The 24,149-nt window shown below is 33.4% G+C and overlaps 1 protein-coding gene and 2 non-coding genes across 3 annotated transcripts in view; 1 reads left to right on the top strand and 2 right to left on the bottom strand.

Moving 5' to 3' along the window:
• The window catches only part of LOC119190594, a 95,222-nt gene that overhangs the window by 52,209 nt on the left and 18,864 nt on the right, over positions 1 to 24,149 (bottom strand). The window lies entirely within an intron of this gene.
• Trnae-cuc lies at positions 8,470 to 8,541 on the bottom strand. The gene has a single exon. It is a non-coding gene; the product is annotated as a tRNA-Glu (tRNA).
• Positions 13,065 to 13,136, top strand: Trnae-cuc. The gene has a single exon. It is a non-coding gene; the product is annotated as a tRNA-Glu (tRNA).

The raw sequence follows: 24,149 nt of genomic DNA, 5'->3' as shown, positions 1-24,149 counted from the left end.
AAAACTTGAATTAAAAACTATAATTTAACTATTGAGCTATAATTACAGAGTAACCTTGACTAGTTTATTCCAATGATATAGCTATATTTCAGTTCAGGAATATAGCTAACCACATTTCTAATAAATCATCTAGCGTTTCCCACTAAATATTATTTTAACCCAATTCAAATGTGTTAACAGTGTTCGCTAATTTAGCCCAATGCCGATGACACTACAATGATATAACGCAATTTTGTTAAAAGCCGCCTGACCCGATTTCATGCTTTGCGTAATTTGCGAATTTGAGAGAATTTTAAACATACGCTGACACTCGATCGGGCTTATTCGAATTGAATATTAATTAAATTATTCAGCATGTTACAGTAATAGATTGACATCCTCATTCAAATAGAGGAAGATTATTAGAGGTTTCCCATTTGGGTATTAAAGAATCTGACATAAGTTATTATTGGAAACAAAATTTAACTCCTAGTTAGTTGTCGTTGGTAGACGATTTAAAATAAAATTATACGTGTTATATGATCCGTTACCACAGGACTGATTCTAACATAAGATTCTATTAATGTAGCTGATACATATAATAGTTTATTTGCATTAAATTTAATCAAAAATCGGAGCATTTTGTGCATTGCAACAATGATATCGTGTGCAAGAGAATGTTATTTCGGTGAGTACAACGCTACAGATCGGAATAGCAGCCAATGTGGCGTCAGCTTCAGGTATAATTAAATACAATACAATGAATTGTTTGAAACAAGAAACTCAAAAGCTTTTTTCCTCTCAGGGGTGGATAGAGGCGCTACAGTTGTAGCCATTTTCCGCCGTATTTACTCCGGCCCATAATTTGTTAGGATTTATTGTCCTTTACTTGTCTTATAAATTTATGATTTCAATTTCCTTTGCAGACCGTCACACTGCAATGACAGAGTCCAGCAGTGGCTCTTTGATTATCAAAACTTTCTTTTCATACAACATTGTGTCAAATTCAGCGGTTGTACCTACATTTCTCCATACTACTTTTTATAAAATTTTAATCTAAGAACAGGTTTTAATATGAATCAATTTCAGACAAACAGACATTACTAACTCTTATGTGCAACCGGATTTAAACCACTGAGAACGATATCAAGATGATGTATTGCAATTTCCTGTACTATAAGTCAACATGAAATATTACTACAAGAATTATGAATTTAAAAACTCGGTCAACTGTGTTCCCCATCCGCTGAATTGTAGTTTCGTTATTCATAATATGGGTTAGACTAATTGGGGGACAAAATATTTATAAGCAATGATGATATTTTTAGGTAAAATGGATAAAGCCTTAAAGCTTGTGGCGTTTTATTGAACGCTTCATGAAGTATAAATATTGGTCACATAAATTAAATATTTAGGGCATATTATGTTGGGAATATAAATATTGGTCACATAAATTAAATATTTAGGGCATATTAAGGTCATGTGCGACTGAGTTCGTTAGATGTCATACACAAATCCTTTTCGAAAATCTGAATTTGGGAAAACGGTTTTAAATAACAGCCGACATTTTATTATGATAGCAAATAATTTTCGTTAATTGCTTTTGTAATGATAAATGTCTAACGTGTAAAAAATATCCGAAATATGGTGCAACATCTCACAGTCATACCTGTGTAGGAAAGATGGGTTTCGATTAAGGCTCGACCGAGATCTCGGTCTCGGTCTCGGTCTCGGCATTCTCGGCTATAAATCCAGCCGAGAATTTTGTCTCGGTTCTCGGCTAAAAACCGCCGAGATTCTCGGCAATTACCGAGAAACTTTGTACGGAACAGAATGAGATTCAAATCAGCGCGCGGCCATATTCGTCGCTCGGTGTGAGTGAGTGAGTAGGCAGTCTGCGTTGTGATTGGTTGGAGTCCCAGTTGGTGAACTGCGGCCGCCTTCACGCCGTTCGTTCACGGTTTATTTAGCCATTGTTGTTAAATTGAAATTAGTTAAAATATTCTAGTAAATAAAAGTAAGTAACAAACCCACATTACGCCAGCTTGGTGAATGCCTAAACGCTCTCAGTAGTAAAGGAGAGATGTTCCCAGCAGTGGGATCCAATATTTAATACATCGTATAAATTGTATAAATGTAAGTACTTTTTAACCGACTTCAAAAAAAGGAGGAGGTTATCAATTCGACGGGAATGATTTTTTTTCTTTTGTATGTTTTTTACCTCAGAACTCGCTTATTTATGAACCGATTTGGAAAATTCTTTTTTTATTCGAAAGAATTTCTCTCCAGATTGGTCCCATAATTTTTTTTTTCAACATCGCTTCAGTAGTTTGGTTTTAAAACTAAAAAAACTAGAATAATTATGTCGTCCTAGAAAACGAAATCGCGAATTTTATTTCCTATGACGTTTTTAGTTATGTTTTTGCATTGAGTTTGGTTGAGTGTACTTCTCATATACTTATACATATAGCATAAAATCTTTTCCGAGTGTCAGGGGTAGGCAGAGGCGTAGCATTTCAGCGCGATAGTCGTACTGTGTGTGAAACATATCAGTTGTGTTTTTGGGTTGGGTTTAGTTGACTCTACTTCTTACATGCATATATATAGCATCACACCTTTTCCCCTTTTCAGGGGTAGGCAGAGGTGTAACATTTCAGCGCGATAGTCGTACTGCGAGCGAAACACATTAGCTGTGTTTTTGCGTTGGGTTTAGTGGACTCTACTTCTTACATACATACATATATATAGCATCACACCTTTTACCCTTTTCAGGGGTACTCAGAGGTGTAACTCCTGAGCGCGATAGTCGTATCCTGAGTGAAACACGCCATCGAGAAAGTCTATTTTTTACTAACACAAAAAATAAAAAAATAAAAATAATTTTAACAAAAAATTAAACCGCCTTCAAAAACTACTCAAAACCAAAACATAATTTCACATAACAGGTATATATTGGATACCAATTTTGGAGTCGGTGCCTAATTAAAATTGCTAGTTAAGCTATATTTGTTGCATAGTCCATCTATGAGCTAAATTTCCTATATACCTCATATACCTGTTATGTGAAATTATTTTTTGGTTTTGAGTGGTTTTGAAGGCGGTTTAATTTTTTGTTAAAATTATTTTATAAGTATTGTTTTGCTGAGTTATTACTTGTACGATAAAAGGAGACACCCTTTGAAGGGTGAAAATACCGAAAAAAATATATACTATATTATGTTATTTGACTTTGATTGTTAAGCGGTTTTTTTATAAAACAGTGCTTACTGTAGTATACAGTTAACATTTTTTTTATAGTTTTTATTTGTTTTATTCATGATTTGTCTATTCTCGGTCTCGGTTCTCGGTCTCGGCCGAGATTGTATTTCATTCTCGGTCTCGGTCTCGGTCTCGGCCGAGATTGAAAAACCCGTCTCGGTCGAGCCTTAGTTTCGATGCTTTAGTACCTTCCGTGTTTATGTACAGTTTGTATTACTTTGAAATCAGAATAAAGTTTATATAACCATCCTATCCACTGCTTTTTCAATCTTTTCTTTTATATTAAATAAGACGTTATTAGATCACTAACAAATAGGCGTAATATTATAGTAAATTTAATGTTTACACAGATCGAAAACTATGATAAATTGAGCGAGTGGGTGCTTTCTCTATTTATTTAAACCAATTAAATCTACATGTTTACTGCTCAAATAAATACCAACATAATTAATTGACGCAAAACTACAGAAATCTATCATTGAGCTTAGGTAAACAGTTTATGGACCACAAACAATACGATTTATGCAACTGTACTATACAGTTCTAAAATATTTGAATAAGAAAAAATAAAATGAAGTCATCATCAGTTATCTATACTAAATTTTAAGCAAGGATTTGGTATTTTTGATATTAATTCTACACAATGTAACATGTTATAGAAGGAATTTGAAATATTTCGCCATAATTGAGACAGGAATTTAACATTGATTAGAAATTTCTCTACTTATTCCACTGATCAGCGCGACTGCAAATATTGTGGGACAAACGCATCCAAGCTGGCCTATTCGTGCTGTATACAAAATCTATTACCAGTTCTGCTCTTCATCTAAAGGAACAAGAAACCACTTAGATATATTGCATCATATAAAACACAATCCATAATTCCTATTCATTAAAGTCAAATATTTTCATGGACCCTGGACAAAGCTACGTACTCATGAAATTCAAATCAAAACATTCGGTTTTACAGTGAAACTATTAAACTATGATTTAGTAACAAAATAAATCTTACGTAAACACGTTTAATTCTGGATATCATGCGTGTTAGAAGCACCTGCTTTGCGCAGGATTTATTATAACGCGTTTTGTAATGACATTTCTTTGATAATCAGTCTGCCAAACTCGCGTAACGAAGATGAAATTAGAGATTCCCAAGGCCGGTCAGTGGGTTTGCATTGAACTTGAAAAGTTTGACAATGATTTAATTAAATAATGTACTAAGGATTAGCGAAGATTTCTATAGAGACCTGACTTAAAATTGGGTTCAAATTATTCTGATAAGTTTTGATTAATGTTATGTTACAATCTGTAGCTATTTAACTGTATTTTTCTATGTTACTTAAATATTGAGTTCTATATTAATAATCTTTTATACCCATGCGTGCCGATCAGAATATTATATTTGGTACCTCCTTATTCAGCATCTTGTCATGCTTTTTTTCTTCTAGTTCAATGATTTTATCGTTGTCTTATTTAAAGACCAGGTATCGTAAGAAAACGTTGTGAAATCCTCAAATATGTGAAAAATGTTAATGAATTATATTAGGTCAACGTCCTCTATTTGCATAATGGAAAGAACTTCGCAGTCACACAATCATTCGTCGTACGTCGAACAACAGCCACCGTAACTTGGTCTCTTGACAAGGAAAATTGAAATTTTGGGTAAAGAAATTACGCAGATGAGTGGGCTTCGTGTGAAATGGACTAAAAAATTGGCCTGAACGCAGTTCCCAAAATAAAATACGTGCATTATTAGCATTATTAAGATGGCTCAACGCGACGCGGAGACAAAACGATATAGTGTTTCACTACTTTTTCCTTTCATTGTATGCCCCACTTTAGCTTCGGCTACCTATACCAACTTTTTGTCGGACAAATCTAATTGCGGAGCGTTGGTTGCTGACCCAGTTTCTTTTTGGGTGGTTTAACATCATGTTTGACAGATCCGTCATCGATTACTGGTGCGCTAGCTTATTGGGCTTTCTTGTTCTTATTTATTCCTCTCGGATGACATCCTATTTCAAGGACTACATGAAGTTATAACTCCTGTTTTGGTAGGAACATTTACAAATCTTCGAATTCTGTTTTGATAAAAAAAAACTATCTAGTTTTCTTGAAGCAGATAAAAATAAAGCTTTAGTTTCGGCAATCTTAAATTAAAATTGTAAAAGTTAACAGAACCTTTTAAATTCTTTACATTTGACGTACTTAATTCCTATTTCTTATTTAATCTTTTTCCAAGCAAGTGAAATGATCCAAGTTAACAAAAATGACATTACATCATGTGACTCATCATTGTTTTATCCTAAAATGCCATTCAAATTTATGAGTATTTTATTGTTATTATAATTGGCACAGTTTTATTACTTGAAGTTACATTCAACAATTTTAGCCAACACCGACCTTTTCCAACTATTCTTAGTTTAAGGACGTCTATTAAGAAAGTAATATATTAGGAAGATATACTCACAGTTATATTTTAAAACGAATAAAGACAATGGCTGTCTACCTGTCTGCCAACATAGATTATGACCACTAAATAACGCATAACGTTTTTATGAGGTTACAAAATGCTGCGTTAAAATAATAGGTTATGTTTTATTGGTAGAAATAGCTGGCGCTTGGACGATGTTTGTTTCGGTGCTATCGTGTTTATGGACTTCTCGACTGCGGTATAAGTGGACTTGTGAAGGCTAAATTAGTACTTATAGGAAGATTTAAAGAGCTGTAGAACGGAATGTGGAAAATTATTCAAGAAGGTGGAACTTGTTTTACAGTCTACCGACATTAATATCGTAGTTAGGATTTTTAATTAATTTTTCATATGCAATTTGTGTGTTCTTTCCCTCATATATTTTTTGCAATCCTACATTTAAAGATTGAGTTTCGTTTATACATCGATCCAGGAACCCTAAACAAACTTAAAAAATGCATCTGAAACCTGGGATATCTGAAACAAAACATTAACCCGAATTTTGGTAATATAATATTAATGTTGCTATAAATTCTACACGCATGCTATAATTCCTGTATATTTTCTATTGGCAACCCAGAATGCCAGTTAGTAATCCCGCGTGTCAAATATTTATGTTATGTTTTCCTCCTTTGATGATAATAGCGTCAGATTGAGGCTATTTTTTAACCCTGTGCCATGAACTCTAATTGGAGTGATGGATTTGGGACAGCCATCCGTCTCAGAAGCATCTCGGCTTATTTTTAAGCGTTAATGGCAAGGGAGATTATTTGAGATTCGGGATTATGATTTACTAACGTGCGTGTTATTTTTATTATTCTAATACTGTTTAGAGCTGTTTAATTAGCTTATATTTTAAAGTTTAAAAATAAATGATTGTTTTTATAAACCTATCATTATTCAATTTCATAACCCGTGTATTTCTCATAAATTAACAGTATTTTGGTCTGTAAAAGAAATAATGGCGCGATACTTGTATTTTTAGAAGCTCAAAATTTGTAAAACATGTAGAAAAAATCATACATCCTATTTCTACAATATGTTATCATAACTAGTGTAAAACTCGGTCTTTTGGTATATAAGCTTCGGGTACGAGATGGTACTGCTGACCCAATCAAAACAGCCCATTCATGCTAAAGAAGAAAACTGTTAGTACCTACGTGTTTACGAACTACCTATACGAAACTGTTTAACTGCATATTATTATATCTAAATAACTAGCGACCCGCCCCGGCTTCGCACGGGTGCAATATTTCTCCACTATTTAATGGATGTTATTATACATATAAACCTTCCTCTTGAATCACTCTATTTATTAAAAAAAACCGCATCAAAATCCGTTGCGTAGTTTTAAAGATTTAAGCACACATAGGGACAGAGAAAGCGACTTTGTTTTATACTATGTAGTGATTATAAAAATGCTTGTAAATTCCCTGATGCCCCCAATAATAAACTTATAAATTTCGGAAAGTAAAAGGAAAAAACACAACTCAATCATGACTCATAATTTTCCCAAAAACGCGGAAATCCAAAATCATGATTAACATTAAACCGGAGCTGCAGTTCATTCGGGAACAAATTGTCACATCGTTTGTCACCGCATGTCTTCAAAGCAAGCGGAGATGTCGTCGCAGGTGCCTAAATGCCAGGTACTAGACGGCTTAGACATTTCCGGAGACGTGACATTTCGTATTGCGTATTTTAAGTTGATATTTAAAACCTAATTATAAATTATTAGTAATGTGGTTTATTCTTGAGTAGAGGAATTTAGTAATTTCTTACTCCGTCATAAAGAGGTTATAAAAAATATACGACATCACCATCTTTATCTTGCAATACATACAACTGGCAATGTATCCTGTGTTTATATGTGTATATAGAAAAACACCCATATCCCATCACGCTATAGAGGCCCACGTAAGTGTGTCGCGTTCCGGGATCAGCCTGTGTATATACGGTTCCAACGGGTCGGCATAATTGTGCCGACTGCCGAGGGATAATCATCTCTCGTCAATCAACATTCTATTAGACCCCACTTCACTTACCATCAGGTGCAGTGGGGCCACTTTGTCGTGCACATATAAAAAAATACTTGTTCTGTTAAATTTCACTTATGTATGTAGATCATTATTTTTAAAAAAGGCAACATTCAAAACACATTCTTGGATGCATACGAAATGACTTCAGCCACAGATATAAAAGATTATTACTACTTTACTTTGTTCAGATATTTAACCAAAACATTTAAATCCGTCCAACGAATTAAATATAAACAGACTAATTAAAGAACAGATGCTTCGGCAGCCGAACTTTGTAACACATTGTCATTATCAAACTATTTTAATCGCCTCCTTACATTATCATGAGCATTGTCTGGATTTGTTCGGGGGATATTTAGGTTTTCACCAGATTTATCAACTATAGGATGGGTTTTGGCCAACCCTGTAATTTAACATCTCATGATTCCTTAATTTGGAGAAGTCTTTTATGTACATCTACGATGGCAACCCAAAGATAAATATTACATTTTGACCATTCCCTTTCACTATGTTATACAAAGCATCAATACTTTAATCGCTTCAAAAAGAAGTAAGATATATTATCTTTTATCGTCTTTTAAAAATAGAAGTCTATTTTTTCCTTTAACATCGGTCTACTAGTTTTTAGAGAAAGTATTATATACACATAATACTTATAATATTGATATTTAAAACAAAATACAAATAATTCACGTCAGAAAAACTTGCCCAAAAAGTTCATTCCGATACCGGGAATCGAACCCGAGCCTCCTGGGTGAGAGCCAGGTATCCTAGCCACTAGACCATATCGGATATACTGCTTTTGAGCAAAATTAGAGGAAACACTCCGACTAAAAAAAATTGAAAATTCTATGTTTCAAATACAATTTTTCTCATGCATAGTATATTTTTTATTAATCAATGGCGCATCTCTTTTAAATCGTATTGCGCCTGCGCCTCTTTCCCTATCATTTTAGGAACACGTAATAAATTTTCCTTACATAATACAATCAATAAAACCTTCACATTGAAATGAAATGAAATGAAATGAAATGATTTATTTGAATCTGTAAAATGTTATACATTATTTAGATTCCGTCAATATTAACTCTACCACCAGTTCGGAAAGCAGTTTTCACCAGAGAAGAACGGGCAAGAAACTCTGGTGTTGCTCTTTTCAATCAGTTTAGGGTAAAGACTTACAGTACATGATAAAGTAGAAAAAAAAAAACAAAAAAAGTTTAGAGCAGTTCATTTATACGCTCGTGAAATAAGGAATAAATTAATTTAAATTTTTATATGACTGCACAACCCTCTCAGGAATCATGAAATTTCTCTATTATCCTTATAATTATTTCCTCCCAGCACCTCTAGCAATTAGAAATTAGAAATGTAAGCGAAATGGACAGAACAGTCCACACAAGCAGCACCCGTTCACGAGTATGACGCAGGTGCCAGCCATCGGCCTCCTCAACCATATTGTAGGGAAGTGGCCGACCCGTCACACGACGCCGCCGCAGGTACAGACAGTTAGAGAGTATTTCATACCCAAGCCGCTTACAGTTATTTTACAAATAAAGAGAAAGAAAAAAAAATTATATATATCTCGATCAAGTGACATGATTCCAAAGACAATCACACAAAAATGTCTAGTCCCAGGCATTTATATCCTCTAGGTATTCTGAGATCTTGTAATAAGCTTTATTACACAACTTGCGCTTAATAGTGGCTTCGAATTTCGCAATATTTAAGGATTTGATCTCAGTGGGAACTTTGTTATTAAAATGTATACAGTAACCCTTAAAAGACTTGCTAATCTTTTGGAGCCTTGTTTTGTGATTCAGTAATTTATTTTTGTTTCTAGTATTTAAACTATGGATATCGCTAACTTTTGGAAAATTTTCTATATTTTTATGGACATACACTAAGTTAGCGAAAATGAATTGTGATGCTACTGTCATTATATTTGCTTCTTTAAATATTTCTCGTAGCGAACATCTAGGGCTTAGCAAATATATAGATCTTATCGCTCTTTTTTGTAGAACAAATATAGTATTAATGTCAGCAGCACCACCCCATAGTAAAATTCCATAACTCATCAAACTATGAAAGTAAGCAAAATAGACCAATCTAGCTGTCTCAATATCAGTTAGTTGGCGTATCCTGCCCACTGCAAAAACTGCGGCGCTCAGCTTTTTAGCTAGGACAGATATATGAGGGCCCCATTGAAGTTTACAGTCCAGTGTGATACCCAAAAATTTGGTTGTATCCACAAGGCACACCTCGTCACTATTTATAAAAATGTTAGCGTTAACTTTTTTAACATTAGGTGTGACGAATTTTATGCATTTAGTTTTTCGCTATTTAATAATAAATTGTTAACGCTAAGCCAATGCACTAATTTTGAGAGAGTGTTGTTTACATCGTCAAGAATTAATTCATGTCGTTTTATTTTAAATAATAAGGAAGTATCATCTGCAAACAACACTACCTCACATTTGTCCCTTATGAAATAAGGTAAGTCATTTATATAAATTAAAAAAAGAAAAGGTCCAAGAATTGAGCCCTGTGGAACTCCCATTGTAACAATAGAACCAGGAGATTGTTTTCCATTGACATCAACAATTTGTACCCTATTGCTTAAATATGATTTAAATAATTCCATGGAAATGCCATTAACCCCATAGTGGCTCAATTTCCTGATAAGAATATCGTGGTGAACACAATCAAAAGCTTTGGATAAATCACAGAAAACTCCTAAAGCATTCTGAGTATCCTCCCAAGCAGCAAATATATTATGTATGAGCTCCACACCAGCATCTGTAGTGGAGCGACCCCTGGTGAATCCAAATTGTTTATTATGTAATAAATTATTTTTAGTAAAATAATTTTGAATTTGTATAAGCATGAGTTTTTCAAAAATTTTGCTTATTGAAGGTAGCACAGATATAGGTCTAAAGTTAGTGGGGTCATCTGTACTACCGGATTTAAAAAGCGGGATTATTTTACTTAATTTCATTTTATCAGGAAATATACCACTCTTTATACACAAGTTAAAAATTATAGCTAACTGGGGAGCTAGTACAAATATAACAATATTATTGACTTTAAAATTTTTGTAGAAATACCCCAGAAGTCACATGTGTTTTTAATATTGATCATTTTAAATGTTTTTATTATATCTAAACTATTAACACAGTGGAATAAAAATGATCCTCCACATCCAGACACATTTTCTTGTAATAATTTGTTGGCAATTATGGGAGAACATTTTAATTTTTTTGTTATAGAAACCGGTATATTAGTGAAAAATTTTTCAAAAGCCCTAGCTACATCTAAGTCGGTACTAATAATTTGGTTATTAATATTTAGGCTGAACTCCGTTTCGCGAGGTTTAGCCTTACCAGTTTCTTTGCTAATTACTTTCCAAATCATTTTAATTTTATTTTTGAGTTTTTTATCTTCTTGTTTAAGTAGAGGGATTTAGCTTTATGGCAAACCTGTTTAAATATTTTAGAATAAGATTTTACAAACTTGGCAAAATCTTCACTATAATTGTAGGTTTTCTGAGAATATAAATCAAATAATTTCTGTCTACTTCTATGGATACCTATGGTGGCCCAAGTGTTAAAACTACTTTTTTTGCCCACTGAAACTGATCTAGATGTGAAGATAGATTTAAATTCCTTACAAAATGTGTTAAATACAGTATTGTTATTTTTGATACATCAGGCGGTCAGAAAAGTGCAAACGACCTTAAACAAATGCCACGAGACTTAAACAGTAAACACCCAACTACGCTTAAAGAAGTACCTAAATGACTGTTGTTGTAGAGTAATTGATATGGCCCGACGAAATTACTATGAAATAATACCCAAAAACTTGTTAACAAAAAATTATACCGCCTTCAAAAACCACTAAAAACAATAAATAATTTAACATTACCTATATACTGGTTCCCAATTTTGGAGTCAATGCCTAATAAAAACTTTAAAAAAATACAGTTGAATTGAGAACCCCCTTTTTTTGAAGCCGGTTACAAAGACAAGAAGTATTTAAATTCGAATTTCAAATTGAGGCAATAACTTCAATAGACACTGAACTTTTTAAACAATATAAACAAGCAAACTCGGATTTAAAACAGTATAAATAAACCATACTAACATATTGCAACAGTTTACGAGCGTAATAAATATACTAAAACAGACGCTCCGCTGGTTACGAAATGTTAAGGAAAATATGGGCGGGGACTGGGGATGCGAGCTAGTTGATAGGTCTAAATTGCTTTTTGTCTTTCTATTTATAATGTGTCTGCTGGGCACAGACTTAATATTGGAAATATTTGGTTCTTCTCCGAGGAACGTTTTGCAATTTTTTGTATAATACTTCCGTGGATTGTTCTAATTACTTCCTAAAATAGGTAATGAATGTTAAGACGAGTAATTTGTTCGTTTGATAGGATGTCTTACGACTACCCATAAACAGAAGTAATATGTTATCACCGCCTAGAAAAGTACTTTATGGCAAAGCACTGCGAACGGTGCTCCGAAACACCGGTATATTGTTCACAATACTCAATAGTTGATAGACTTCTATACCTATTATTTTGCTTTTATTTCTAAAATTTCGGGATATCTCCGAAAAAAATCTTGAGAGCTGTTACCAAACCTATTGTTGTTTATTGGATAGCTACAGCCAAGATTTTTATCCCTACCATATTTTTATTTCTCACAACCATACCGTAATTATGACCAAGTTAAACAAACCTTTTTCGATTAGTTACGATTTGTCACTGGCCGAGAGTTTTCACTTTTTCCGCATCATCCCACGTATTCAATTCCATTTTTAAATCTTTCCAGCATAAAATTCTTAAAAAGTATTTTATAAACGTTGTCCAATTATATTTCGTTTTGTTTTTTATAATAAATTAACGGCACTCATCACACGGCGCGTTGGAAATTCACGCTATATTTTAATTGAGGGCGACAGAAACGTATTACTTACATGTGTACGGCTCTCGTCAAATTTGGACGAACATTCGTGGATTTTTGGGTCGGCGCGTGTTTACCGTCTTTATATTTCCGTGTTTCAATTTGCTCCTAAATTGAGGATTATCTTTGTTCTAAAAACATCTTGGACAATTAATTAAGGGACAAAATGTATATTTGCTACTAATTTGTTAGAGGAAACATGAATTATTGGGATTTATTCTGAAAGGAACTATTTATTTGCGTGGTGAGTAAGAGATTTTCGATTTAAATATTGTTGGGCAATAGAGTTCAACAATATTGTGGTTGGAAAGGAACAAACCGCTTATTTCGACAACATTAGTAACATCCGATATGGTCTAGTGGCTAGGATACCTGGCTCTCACCCAGGAGGCTCGGGTTCGATTCCCGGTATCGGAAATATCTTTTTGTTTCACAGATACATGTTACTAAATTTGTATTTTTATGTAATTCACAATTTAACAAGATGCTATTGTAAAATTTCAAAACTAAATGAGCTCCAAATGTCTTTTAATAATCAAACGAGACACTAAACAAATCCAACAATATACCTATTCATACTAATTCTACAAACTTATAACATAATATCTTAATACGTTTGACGAAGGTCAAAATAACAAAAGATTTATTGTAATTCCAATAAACTGAATCCATAATAAAACTATTATTTAACATCTACACAAATGATCTGTTATATTTAAGAGCGAATCACTTGGCTACCGTCCACAAGTGCTCAGTACAACACGCTTCATTCTGGGCCAATTCATGAAAATATTCCTACATCTTTATCTTTTTGTTTTACAAACACGACCGCATTAAACGTTAGAAATGTGGTAGAATGAACAATTGATATTTGAACAATTCGTAAAATTAAATTTATAAGTATTATTTAACGGTTTCCCTTAAAGGAGAATACGCATCTGTGTATAAAAATTCGTTTCCAATATTTTTTGTGTGCTAATTAAAAATTAATACAAACAGAAGGAGTAACATACTTCCGAATAAAACAATAATCATTATTTTATTGTGAGGTCTTCGCACATTTAAATATTTTTCCGTTTATTTTGCACAAATATAAGTTATCCTCATGAAAAAGCCATATGCTAATTAAGTATTTATATCGATGATCAACTATTATTAGAATTAAAAATTAAAATATCGATTGCATATTAAGTATGTCATAATAATAGCATAATAATAAATTTTCTTTACAGGATAATATCATACAGAGAAGTCGATACAAGGCTGTTATTTTATTTTAGCGTTTGTGTTATTAATAGCTACGAACGCGAAAAAGATTATTTTCATGCATATCCACATTTTGTGATAATCATTGAATATCAATGTTTGAACACTATCGGTAAGAATGGGTCACTTACATTAGTGATTAGCCTTACTTTTGACAGAAACGTCACTGTCAAGAACAACATTAATAATAACGAAAGTAGAGTCAATTTCCTCAGAACAATGACAAAAAATTTCGTATAATTTTATTGGAAAATGAAATTCGTAAAGGAATTCTATCAATCGCATATAAGTAGTTTCGTATTTTATGAATTATTATGAATAACATATTTTATGAGAGCAACGCCCTTGTCAATAACTTACATTCGAAATGCGTAGAATATAATCTAAAATGGTCTCACTGAATTGAAAAAGAAGCAAACCCTGAAACAGATTACTATCAAATTATCGCGATTTATGAAAAATTTCATAAGGTCATACGTCATAGTTTTGGACAAATGTGTCCTGTTGGGTCAAAAGCGGCCAGACTTAAACTAAAACCTATCGTACGGCAAGAAAAATGGTATGGATACAGTAAATTTTTTTTTTGACAAATAACTAATGTACATCGTAATATTATATTAATATTAAACAACCACAACATTTAAAAGGCACAAAACCATTATATTTTGGAGTAATTTCTGATTTGCCATTTGAGAACAGAATTTTCATGTCTTCAACTTCACAGTGCAAATACAAAAAATATTAAATTTTATAACGGGCTCAACCTTTTAGCATCCCAACATCCTGTTCAAGTTAACCGACATAAAAATATAAGAGCCATAAAAATTCTCAAAAATAAAGTTACGATCAAAAACATTGGTATAATAAAAATCAGGACAACACATTACTCGGAAGTATTTATATTACATGATACAATAATACAGATAGCAGAAACAAATGAGACACATATTTTTGACAAATATGATTTAGAGTTGTCATTGTGGGACATAATGACCCATTTTCGAAAGAGTGCCACCGGGTTTGTTAAATCCAACAATTTATCTTCAAAGCATGGTCGTGTTTGCCACATGTAAAATGGGAGGAGGTGGGATTAAGAAGACATAAAAGTATTATTGACCGTTAAAATATCCCAGTTGTTTGCTTGTGACCATATTGCCCTGTCCGCCAACTCGATTCCAGCCGCTGTATAATAAAGAGATTTGTGGATATTAATATCTTGAGTTGTTAATGTTTTACCTCAAGAGGTGTTAATGTTTTAACATCGATAAAAGAGAGGTTATGCAATACTGTTTAGGAAGGATAAAGACCCCTTAAATTCGATAGTAATTTCTACTTTTAAAAGTACGTAGTACATATTATGTATCGATGTTTAAAATATTCTGTAAAATAGTTTTGGAATGTCATTGTAAGAAATAAAACAATATATAATATCTTTCCGTAATCTTAAAATCTAGACAGTTATATAGGCCTTATGACATTATATAAAATGCACTTGGATGACTACATACTCAATAGACTATTAGTTGATTTTTTTAAATTTCCATTCGTGTCACGTCAAAAATAACAATACAGCAAATAACTATTTTATACGAGATTTATGCGTTGTTCATCAACTTGTTATGCATGAGGGTATTATCTAAATTCAATACCTAACGCTTCACAAAAATAGTAAAAATAAATTTATAGAAAATGAAAACTTTACAGCGTGGAACTGTGCCATATTTCACTTTGGACATTGATTGTTCCATTAAAATCTAGACACAGATCTAGGCCGTAGTCTAGGCTGGTGACCGGTCATTGTCCCTTATAAAATGCGTCATTTCCCCATCACGGGATTGACGGCAAAATTGCGAAAAGGCGTTGTGATGACGTTAACTAATTCGTTTTTTGTTTTCTTGCGGAAAATAGATATCAAAGAGATACCTTATAATTGAAAACAATGCTGTAAAATGTTTATTTTGAGAAATCTCCGTACCTATTAGAGATGACAGTTGAATAGTATCATCGGTTTACCAAAAATATCTATTACAGGGTTGTATGAACGATATTCCTTTGCCTATTAATTTCAAAAGAATAAAGAAAATATTGTACATTGTTGCGCGTTTTGGCGGGTTCTTGAATTTTATTTTATTTTTTGCGTTTAAGTAGTGCAACATATTATAATATTTGTTAAATTAATAAAATTTCTGCAAGTATTATGTAACGCTGTCTGAATTCTATGCATTATAGTTTTCAAATAGAAATAAATACACATAATTTATTGTTACCTTCACTGTTTAGCACGTACAATGGAAACTAAATTTCCATTATACGTCCCCTATTATCCAAAACTTTCATCACTCTCACATTTTTTTTCATTTATGAGCTTGAAATATTTTGTTGTAGATGGTTGGTACGAGTAATAGAAGATGTGCAAGGCGGGGAATTGCGCACGCGGCAGGGATACGTGCCGGCGCGCGTGTTGCAAGAGAAGCACAGCCTCGAAAGAGACCAGACCTCTCTCGCAGCTAGGAGGCAGTGAGTAGTTCATGCATTTTTTCCAATGACGAGTTTATTTGTAGAGGGAGTTGTGGTCAGATTTTCTCTGCCCAAAGAGGCGCGATCGGGTCGGTACCGTCATTTTTCAAACAAATGAACCCACCTTTATTATGGTCATCTGATGGTGTATTTAACACCTTTAAACACTTACAGGAGCAACTGCTGAGACAATATTTAAAAATGGACAAGAGAATCATTAACCGCGCGAATCCATAAGCCTAGTTGTTACTTCATATACTGTAACTGTGCGACAATGGTGCTAACGTAATTTATTATGCTGCAGATAAAACTGTATACACGTATTAAATATGTCTTCGGTAGTCCATACCCAACATAATAAGAGAATTGTAATGTCGCGAACGTTTTGTACAAGAAGATGTTATTTATTATCTGTTTAATATTTACACATTCTTTTCTAATAGCTCCATTCAAAATATCGGTGGCGCTTCAAGTCATTAGAAATGGATGAAAAAAATGACAGTGATCCACCATTTGGCAATTGGCATCAAATGTAGTTTGGCAAAGGATCTTCTAGTTGACTCACGGATAATGGAATTCAAACATAACAACTCAATGGTTTAGCAGTTGAATTAAGACGCATCATTTGCGGTTTCCTTACGACTATCTTCGTCATTGTTTTTATTGTCTTACGTGTTATCAATAAAATGAATCATAGCTAGATAATTACCTCTCTGTTGTCTTCATCATATATTCAGGGGTCTTCAAATTTAATTTTAACAAGACAAGGTGGATATGACGAAAGTCAATTATTTTAATAGGGAATTTTTTCAGTGTTGCATTTTGCACTATGTATAGGTGTTCCAACAGAATCGCAGAACCTTTTAATCTTGATGTATCAACAATGTTTTGATAAAAAAAATCCCCAAAAATGTCTAATGAAGTGCGTGGTACAAATAATTTTTTAACGTCTTTAGGTATCTCCATTTACTTTCTCAACCTTAGAAGTTTTTTTTTTTTATTAGATCCCCTAGCCATTTTACAGGAAATTCTGAAGAGGTTTGTAATGACTCCAATAAATATATTTGATATAAGGATCGAAATATATTTTTAATAGCGTAAGCAAACGAACAAGTAGAGCATCGGAGAGTAAAATATCATTATTCCATAAACACCCACAATGGTAAGTTACCGTATGTATGGCCGACCTCGGAATAAAAAGGAAAATAGTTATTTTCAAGCTACCTTGCTGTAGATAAACTGCTTATAAATTTGATTAATTATTGCCTTTACTTACTCTGCAATTAATATTATTTTATTTACGAGTTGATAGTAATGTCTAGTTCGTGAACTGCATTTCGCCGCATATCTAACTCCGCCGAATTAAAAAGTAAAGTAATCTTTCATGCGTTAATTGCTTGGGCACTGTCCTATTCAAGTAATTATAACGAAATTATAATTCTAATCTCTTTAAATTCTATATTGAAGGTGATGTTCCTTCTTTATGTAAAAGACACAAACTTTTCAGAATGTCAAAAATGACGCGGTGTTTTTAGCTTGAGAACGATCCCTTATCGTGTAATTTGTGTGAAATTCCCATTATAATAAAAGTATGTAAAGTATAGTCTTAAATCGAAGCCGAAGCAAATCGATTTCCTGACAGAACCTAATTAACACAAACGCCTACAAATAAGAAACAATATTTACCTTAGCAAAATTGTGGCCAGGTTCATAGGAACTTTTAGAGCCTGCGCATGTACCATAACATCTAATTATAAATATGAATGTAATGAGGAGTAACCGCGAGTGGGTGCAAATTGCCACGGTGCTTAACGAGGTAATAAACTCTTTACGTGTGGATAATTTTAAATGCAGCAGAAATATTTCTGTCTGAATTAAATTATTGAAAATATTTGCAATGATATTCACTCTGGCGGTAGGAAATAATTAATATCCGCCCGCATAGCGACTACCGTACACAAGGTGTTTAAAACCCGTCATAGTGTTACACGTAAGTGTGTCGCGTCCCGGGATCAGCTGTGTATATCCGGTTCTCACAGGCCGGCATAATTGTGTCGATTGTCGAGGGGTAATCGTAACGGGAAAAACCTAGTATTAAATAAAATCTGAATATTAATAGTTGCAGAGCTATGTTATCCTTAGATTTAGACTGGGGGCACCGCCTATGTTTAGTATGCTCCGCGAACTATAGTGATCAAAGCAAATCCAGAATAATACTCTTCTGTATCTGGATAAATTTTTAGAATCGTAGAATACTTACTTTTTAGAATTGGTACATTATTGACAAAGTTTAGCTTCTACAAACAAATTCGTGTATTACCTAACTGTAATGTTTAATATCTTTGTATATTACACTCCTCAATGCCTTCTTCGAGTAAACAAAAGCTTACATTGTAATTTCCTATAAAATATTCGTGATAATGAACCCTTCATCAGCACATACGGTGCCAAGAGCGAGAGTAATCCAGGTCGACCGTAAACCGCTCTCCACAGTCTTCACATTTGGCTTTACATTTCTTCCTGTTATGACATCTGGAGTCCTGTATTTTTGTTTAACAAAATATAAATAAATATGTTTACTCTCATACATTGGAGTGGTGAGGTTGTAAATATTATTGTTATGGCGATGAGTTTGGTTAGAGGGGATTATTTGTATGGACTGGTCCTTTCCTTTCGAATCAAACTTATAGTTTATGATGTTCACTACTTCGGTTGTATAAGTTCAACCAGTAATCACTTTAATTAGTATTTGATCGCTGAACTACAAATTTATTGTTTTAAGAAAGAAATGACCAAACAGTGATCGTTAGTTAAAATCAGTGTTCTTGTTTTAATTATCTGTCTCTAATACGCAGTATTTTGATATAAACTGACATTTCTAAATGTTGATCGCTTGCTGTTTACATCTGAACCTTCCCTGCAAACTGAATAGTTACAAATTATACTATAGTAAATTCCAGAATAATTATGTGATAATTACGTGTAATTTGTATCCAAAGTTGGCACCAATCCGCCAACTATAATGTTAAATAATATTTTGTTTTATATGCACGGCAAAGTGTCCCCACTGTACCTGATGATAAGTGGAGTGGGGTCCAATAGAACTGACGAGACATGATTACCCGTCGTCAGTCGACACAATTATGCCGGCCTGTTGGAACCCCGGTTCCACATATACTACAGCTATTCATATGTGGTAGAATTTTAGACATATTCTATCCATTAGTGTGAGAAAGTAGGTAATATTGATGCAAAAAACCCTGTAAAACCCAACGAGAATGTGAGTGATGAATATATGTTGTATGAACAAAATGTGTGTATACTGATACGGTGTGGGTGTGGTAGTGTATGTTAAGGTGTTGTAGTGTATTTGTAGGAGCACTCGAACCAGGAACCGGTGCAGTACAGCGATACATAGCAAGGGAATGTTTTATATTTTGAAGAAAATTGTTTTGTAAAATTATGATTATTGTTCCATGGGTATTAGGGTGGAGCGTCAAAGTATGGAGGAAAAAAAAAGTCATCAAATCGATTTTGAACACCTGTCGAAAGTTGCATATGGCAAAATTGTATGTAAATATATTTTTATTTTATTTTTTTGACATATTTTTTAGCCCTCTACCTTAGGTCAAACTTTCAAAAATACATTAAATAAGATATTTTTTAAATCTGTACAAAATAACATCAAAATCAGTAATCTATCATATTTTAGCGTAAACTTAAACATAAAATACTAATACTACGAACTGAATTCTTTATTGAGGGAAAAATATGAAAAATCAATATGAAATTGAAAGCCAAAAATAACAAAATCGTGAAAAATTGCGTAAATTATTCAGATTTTTTGTGTACTTTAAAATGGTTTTTGTTTTAAAATATGGCATAATTGCGCGCGATTTTATGTTAGATAAACATAAAAAATCAACTTCTTTATATAACAGGATCAATAATCTTTTTAATGTCAGCGATCAAACATCGGAAAAATTCTATTCATTTGTAGATGTGGATTCGCCCTTGTGTAAACGAACTTTCTTTCATAATACAAAACCAGACAGGGAAATAAACTTATAAAATGTGTTACATGAATTTAATTAATTGAGAAGAAGGCTTTGATGACGCTACATATTGTCTTGAGATTCTGTTAGTCGTTGTTAAACATTTTCAATGAGCTATTTTTCCTAGATTTCTGTTAGACAAGCCTTGAGAATATGAGCCGCTACTTATAGCTTGACACATTTGGTATTTCTAATATATACACAGACTATTTTCAGTTTCCTTCAGAAAAACAGGCACGTTTGACGGTATAGCAGAAAACTCAGTGACAGGAAGATCAGTAAAGTTTTCCAATGCTTTCCCTATTGGCCCGGAATAGAGTTGAGGGCCGCTGGTTGCTCCATCAAATTTTATAAACAATTGCCGAAAGGATAGTCCATTCGCATGTAGTAGATAAATAAACCAGTGCAGTGGTCTGCCTAATTACAAAAAAGACCTGGAAAAAAAATACAAAAGATGTACAGAACAATTGATGACAACGTAAGCCCGGAGTTTCTTTCTGTCATTCTTCTTCGGGTAGTCATCACTTAAGTAGCCAGCGAAAGGCTAGTAGATTAGCTAGGTTAGGGCTCATGTCCTCGCCGGTGAGGATCGCGACACGTTATGCTTTTATTCCCCCTACCTGCCAGCCGAGCTGGTTGCTTCGGTTTGTACCTTGTATTAATTATAAATTTTTTCCCTAATTTAAAATGACCATAGTTATATAATTAATTTTAATTGTTATTTAGAAGTAATAATTATAATTATTCTTATACATTGTTTTGACGTATCATAAGTGTAACTTTATTCGCCTACGTGATAAATAAAGTATTTTATTTTATGCCAATGCGAAACGATTCACCCCACCGTTCTAACCAGTGTTTGTAGCAGTTCGGTCGCTTCCAATAGCCAACGAATTGTTTAAATTTATATGATTTTTAGTAAAAACAAGTGTATTGAATCCGCATTCGGCTTTTCCAGTACCACACAATGTAGTTTTATGCCCTAAATAGGGTGATCCTGGTTCAATTATTAAAGCAATATGTTCTCTTGTAACCGCAATTATAGTTTATTTTGTTTGTATTGACGTTGTGTTTTTATTGCTCAGTTGTTAATTTTTCAATGTACGGACTATTTATAGATATAAATATAGTGATTAAAGATATTATAAGTTACCTAACAATATAAGTAATAGTTACTTCTTGCTATATGATATATCTAAAAATATCTCGATTTGACGATTTTTCGTGATCTTCAATCGTCGGTAGAGGGCTAAAAATAGGTTCCAATATTTTTTTTAATATATTTTTTATATTATTGAGTGTGATATGCAACTTTATAGTGCTATTCAACATCGAAAATATAAAAAAAAAATTGACGCTCCACCCTAATGGGTATACATAGGTTAATTCTGGAATGCGACACGCTTACGTGGGCAACTATGGCGGGTTTTAACACCTAGTGTACGATGGTCGCTATCTATATATAAAATATATCCTACCACCAGCACATAGTCGAAATTACCTTAATAAAGGCAAAGTTAATCAAACTAGTCCACAACACAACAAACAAACAGTAATTTGTCATAACCTATATTTATAATAATTGATTATTATTGAGTGTGTACCAGACGCTGAAATATGTTCCTAATAATAAATAAGAAGTAATTTGTCGCATAGTCAACGTTGCCAAGTATGATGACATGCAGTAAGGGATAGCTCTTTACTAGTTATGCACGCGACTTTACATTGTATAACTAAATTTTGGAACTGACAAGTCAAATGTAGGGGCTGATGGTAAACCTTACAACTGCCAATCAACAGTAACTAACTCTACACCACTACGAATCATAAATTTATAGGGCAAAGAGAAATCCACCAACATAACCTCAGTCGCACGCACAAGGCACAAATATCATCGTCAACGTCACAGATATATGTAAATGTAAAAATAATAGCACAATGAGTAAAACTCTTCCCCTCCCCCTATTCCATAAACCCTCTCTCCCATCCCTAAAGGAGCGCCATGGTTGCTAAGCCGGGGGAACGCTTGTACACCATTAGCAGGGTACCCCCGGTGAAAACCATGGCGTACCAAAAAAAAAATCTACTATAACAACAACGCGGTGGTCTACTCAGATGGCTTCTCGCATAAGAGACCTACTTATGTCTCTATGCCTTGATAAATGTGTAAAAGCATTAATTAAATCTTGGTTCTATAATAAGATGATATGCTGAGAAAAACACATTTATCATTATCGGATCTTGAACAAATAGTTAAGTTGATACGAATATTTGTATCAGTCCTAAAACAAATTCCTCATATATCGCGGGTGTCAGAGCTATGTTCGTGTTCCTGGATATTTATCTTAATATACAAGACTATTCTTAATTGTATTAAAAGTTACAGGAAAGTATATTACCTACTCTTATATAACAAAGAAAAATAATTGCATACTAAGTAAACTACCACCTCTGTTAAGTGTGATGAACCGCGTCGATATCTCTGTCTATGTCGTTATTAATTCCAATTATATTTAACTAGATAATAAATTAAGAACTAGCGCCCAAGGCATGATTCCAGTCCTTATAAATACAAACAAATATGCTTTGCTATTGGTCAATAATGTGCTATAATTTCTTACTTTACGGATGGGATATGCTATGTAATAGAAGTATGCATTTGATACGGAGAGTTACTAAGCTGGAGACTTAAATAACCCATAAACACTGGCAACGTATCCACCATATCTCCATAGATTTGGGCGTTTATGGGCGACTTCGCAAGTATCTATCTTCTTACCTCTCCTTTCATAAAAATGTGTTTATACATTTGCACAAACAACTTTACAGTCCTATGCATAAATCAATAAAACAGCTTATTACACGGTCCCGGAATCCAAAGCCACATCGTAAACAACCGTTCCAGGTGTCCATTCGCCAATGGAACAAACCGTGACGTTCTCTGCTCGAAATATCACCCAGCTCCAAATGGATCCGCATCTCACATGTCCAATTTATCATGCCGATGCCCAATTACTCTCACGGTTGTCTCATTACCAAAGACCTCGGCCAAAACGGTTTGTATTTCTCGGGATATCCATCAATTGCCCAGTTGTCTACCTTGGCTGTTGGCAATTGTTCTACAGAAATATAATTCCAATAGTAATTTAGTTTCGCTTGGCAGACCTGGAATTGTGAATGAAATACATAGTACATTTATATCTTATGTTACAGCAGTAATAAAATTTGAGAATGATATTATTACGTTCCTAAAATTATGTTGCAAGTATATCGCGCAAAATGAAATTTTGTAAATAGAGATGCTGTATTTTTAGTAGTCTGAAGTCGATTACTTTTTCTTTAAAACAGCAAAATTTATTCTTTTTCACTCTAAATAACATGAGGATACTCATAGAATTCCTCAAGTTTTTTTTTTTTTTGATAAATTGTTTTATCCTTCATAGTAAAACGCCGTAATATCTTTAAAAACAAGGTTGTCTTATGTCATATCTGCTACTAATCTCTTGCAAATCAATAACCTTCCATTCTTAATCAAACTGCTTGGTTTGATCCGATCACTTCGTCTGATTTTATTATTCAACGAGTTTGTAAC

Source organism: Manduca sexta, chromosome 25 (assembly GCF_014839805.1).
Source record: "Manduca sexta isolate Smith_Timp_Sample1 chromosome 25, JHU_Msex_v1.0, whole genome shotgun sequence".
NCBI classification, from domain to species: domain Eukaryota; kingdom Metazoa; phylum Arthropoda; class Insecta; order Lepidoptera; family Sphingidae; genus Manduca; species Manduca sexta.
Note: the sequence above shows the minus strand (reverse complement) of the source record. Positions and strands in the feature narration are given on the sequence as shown.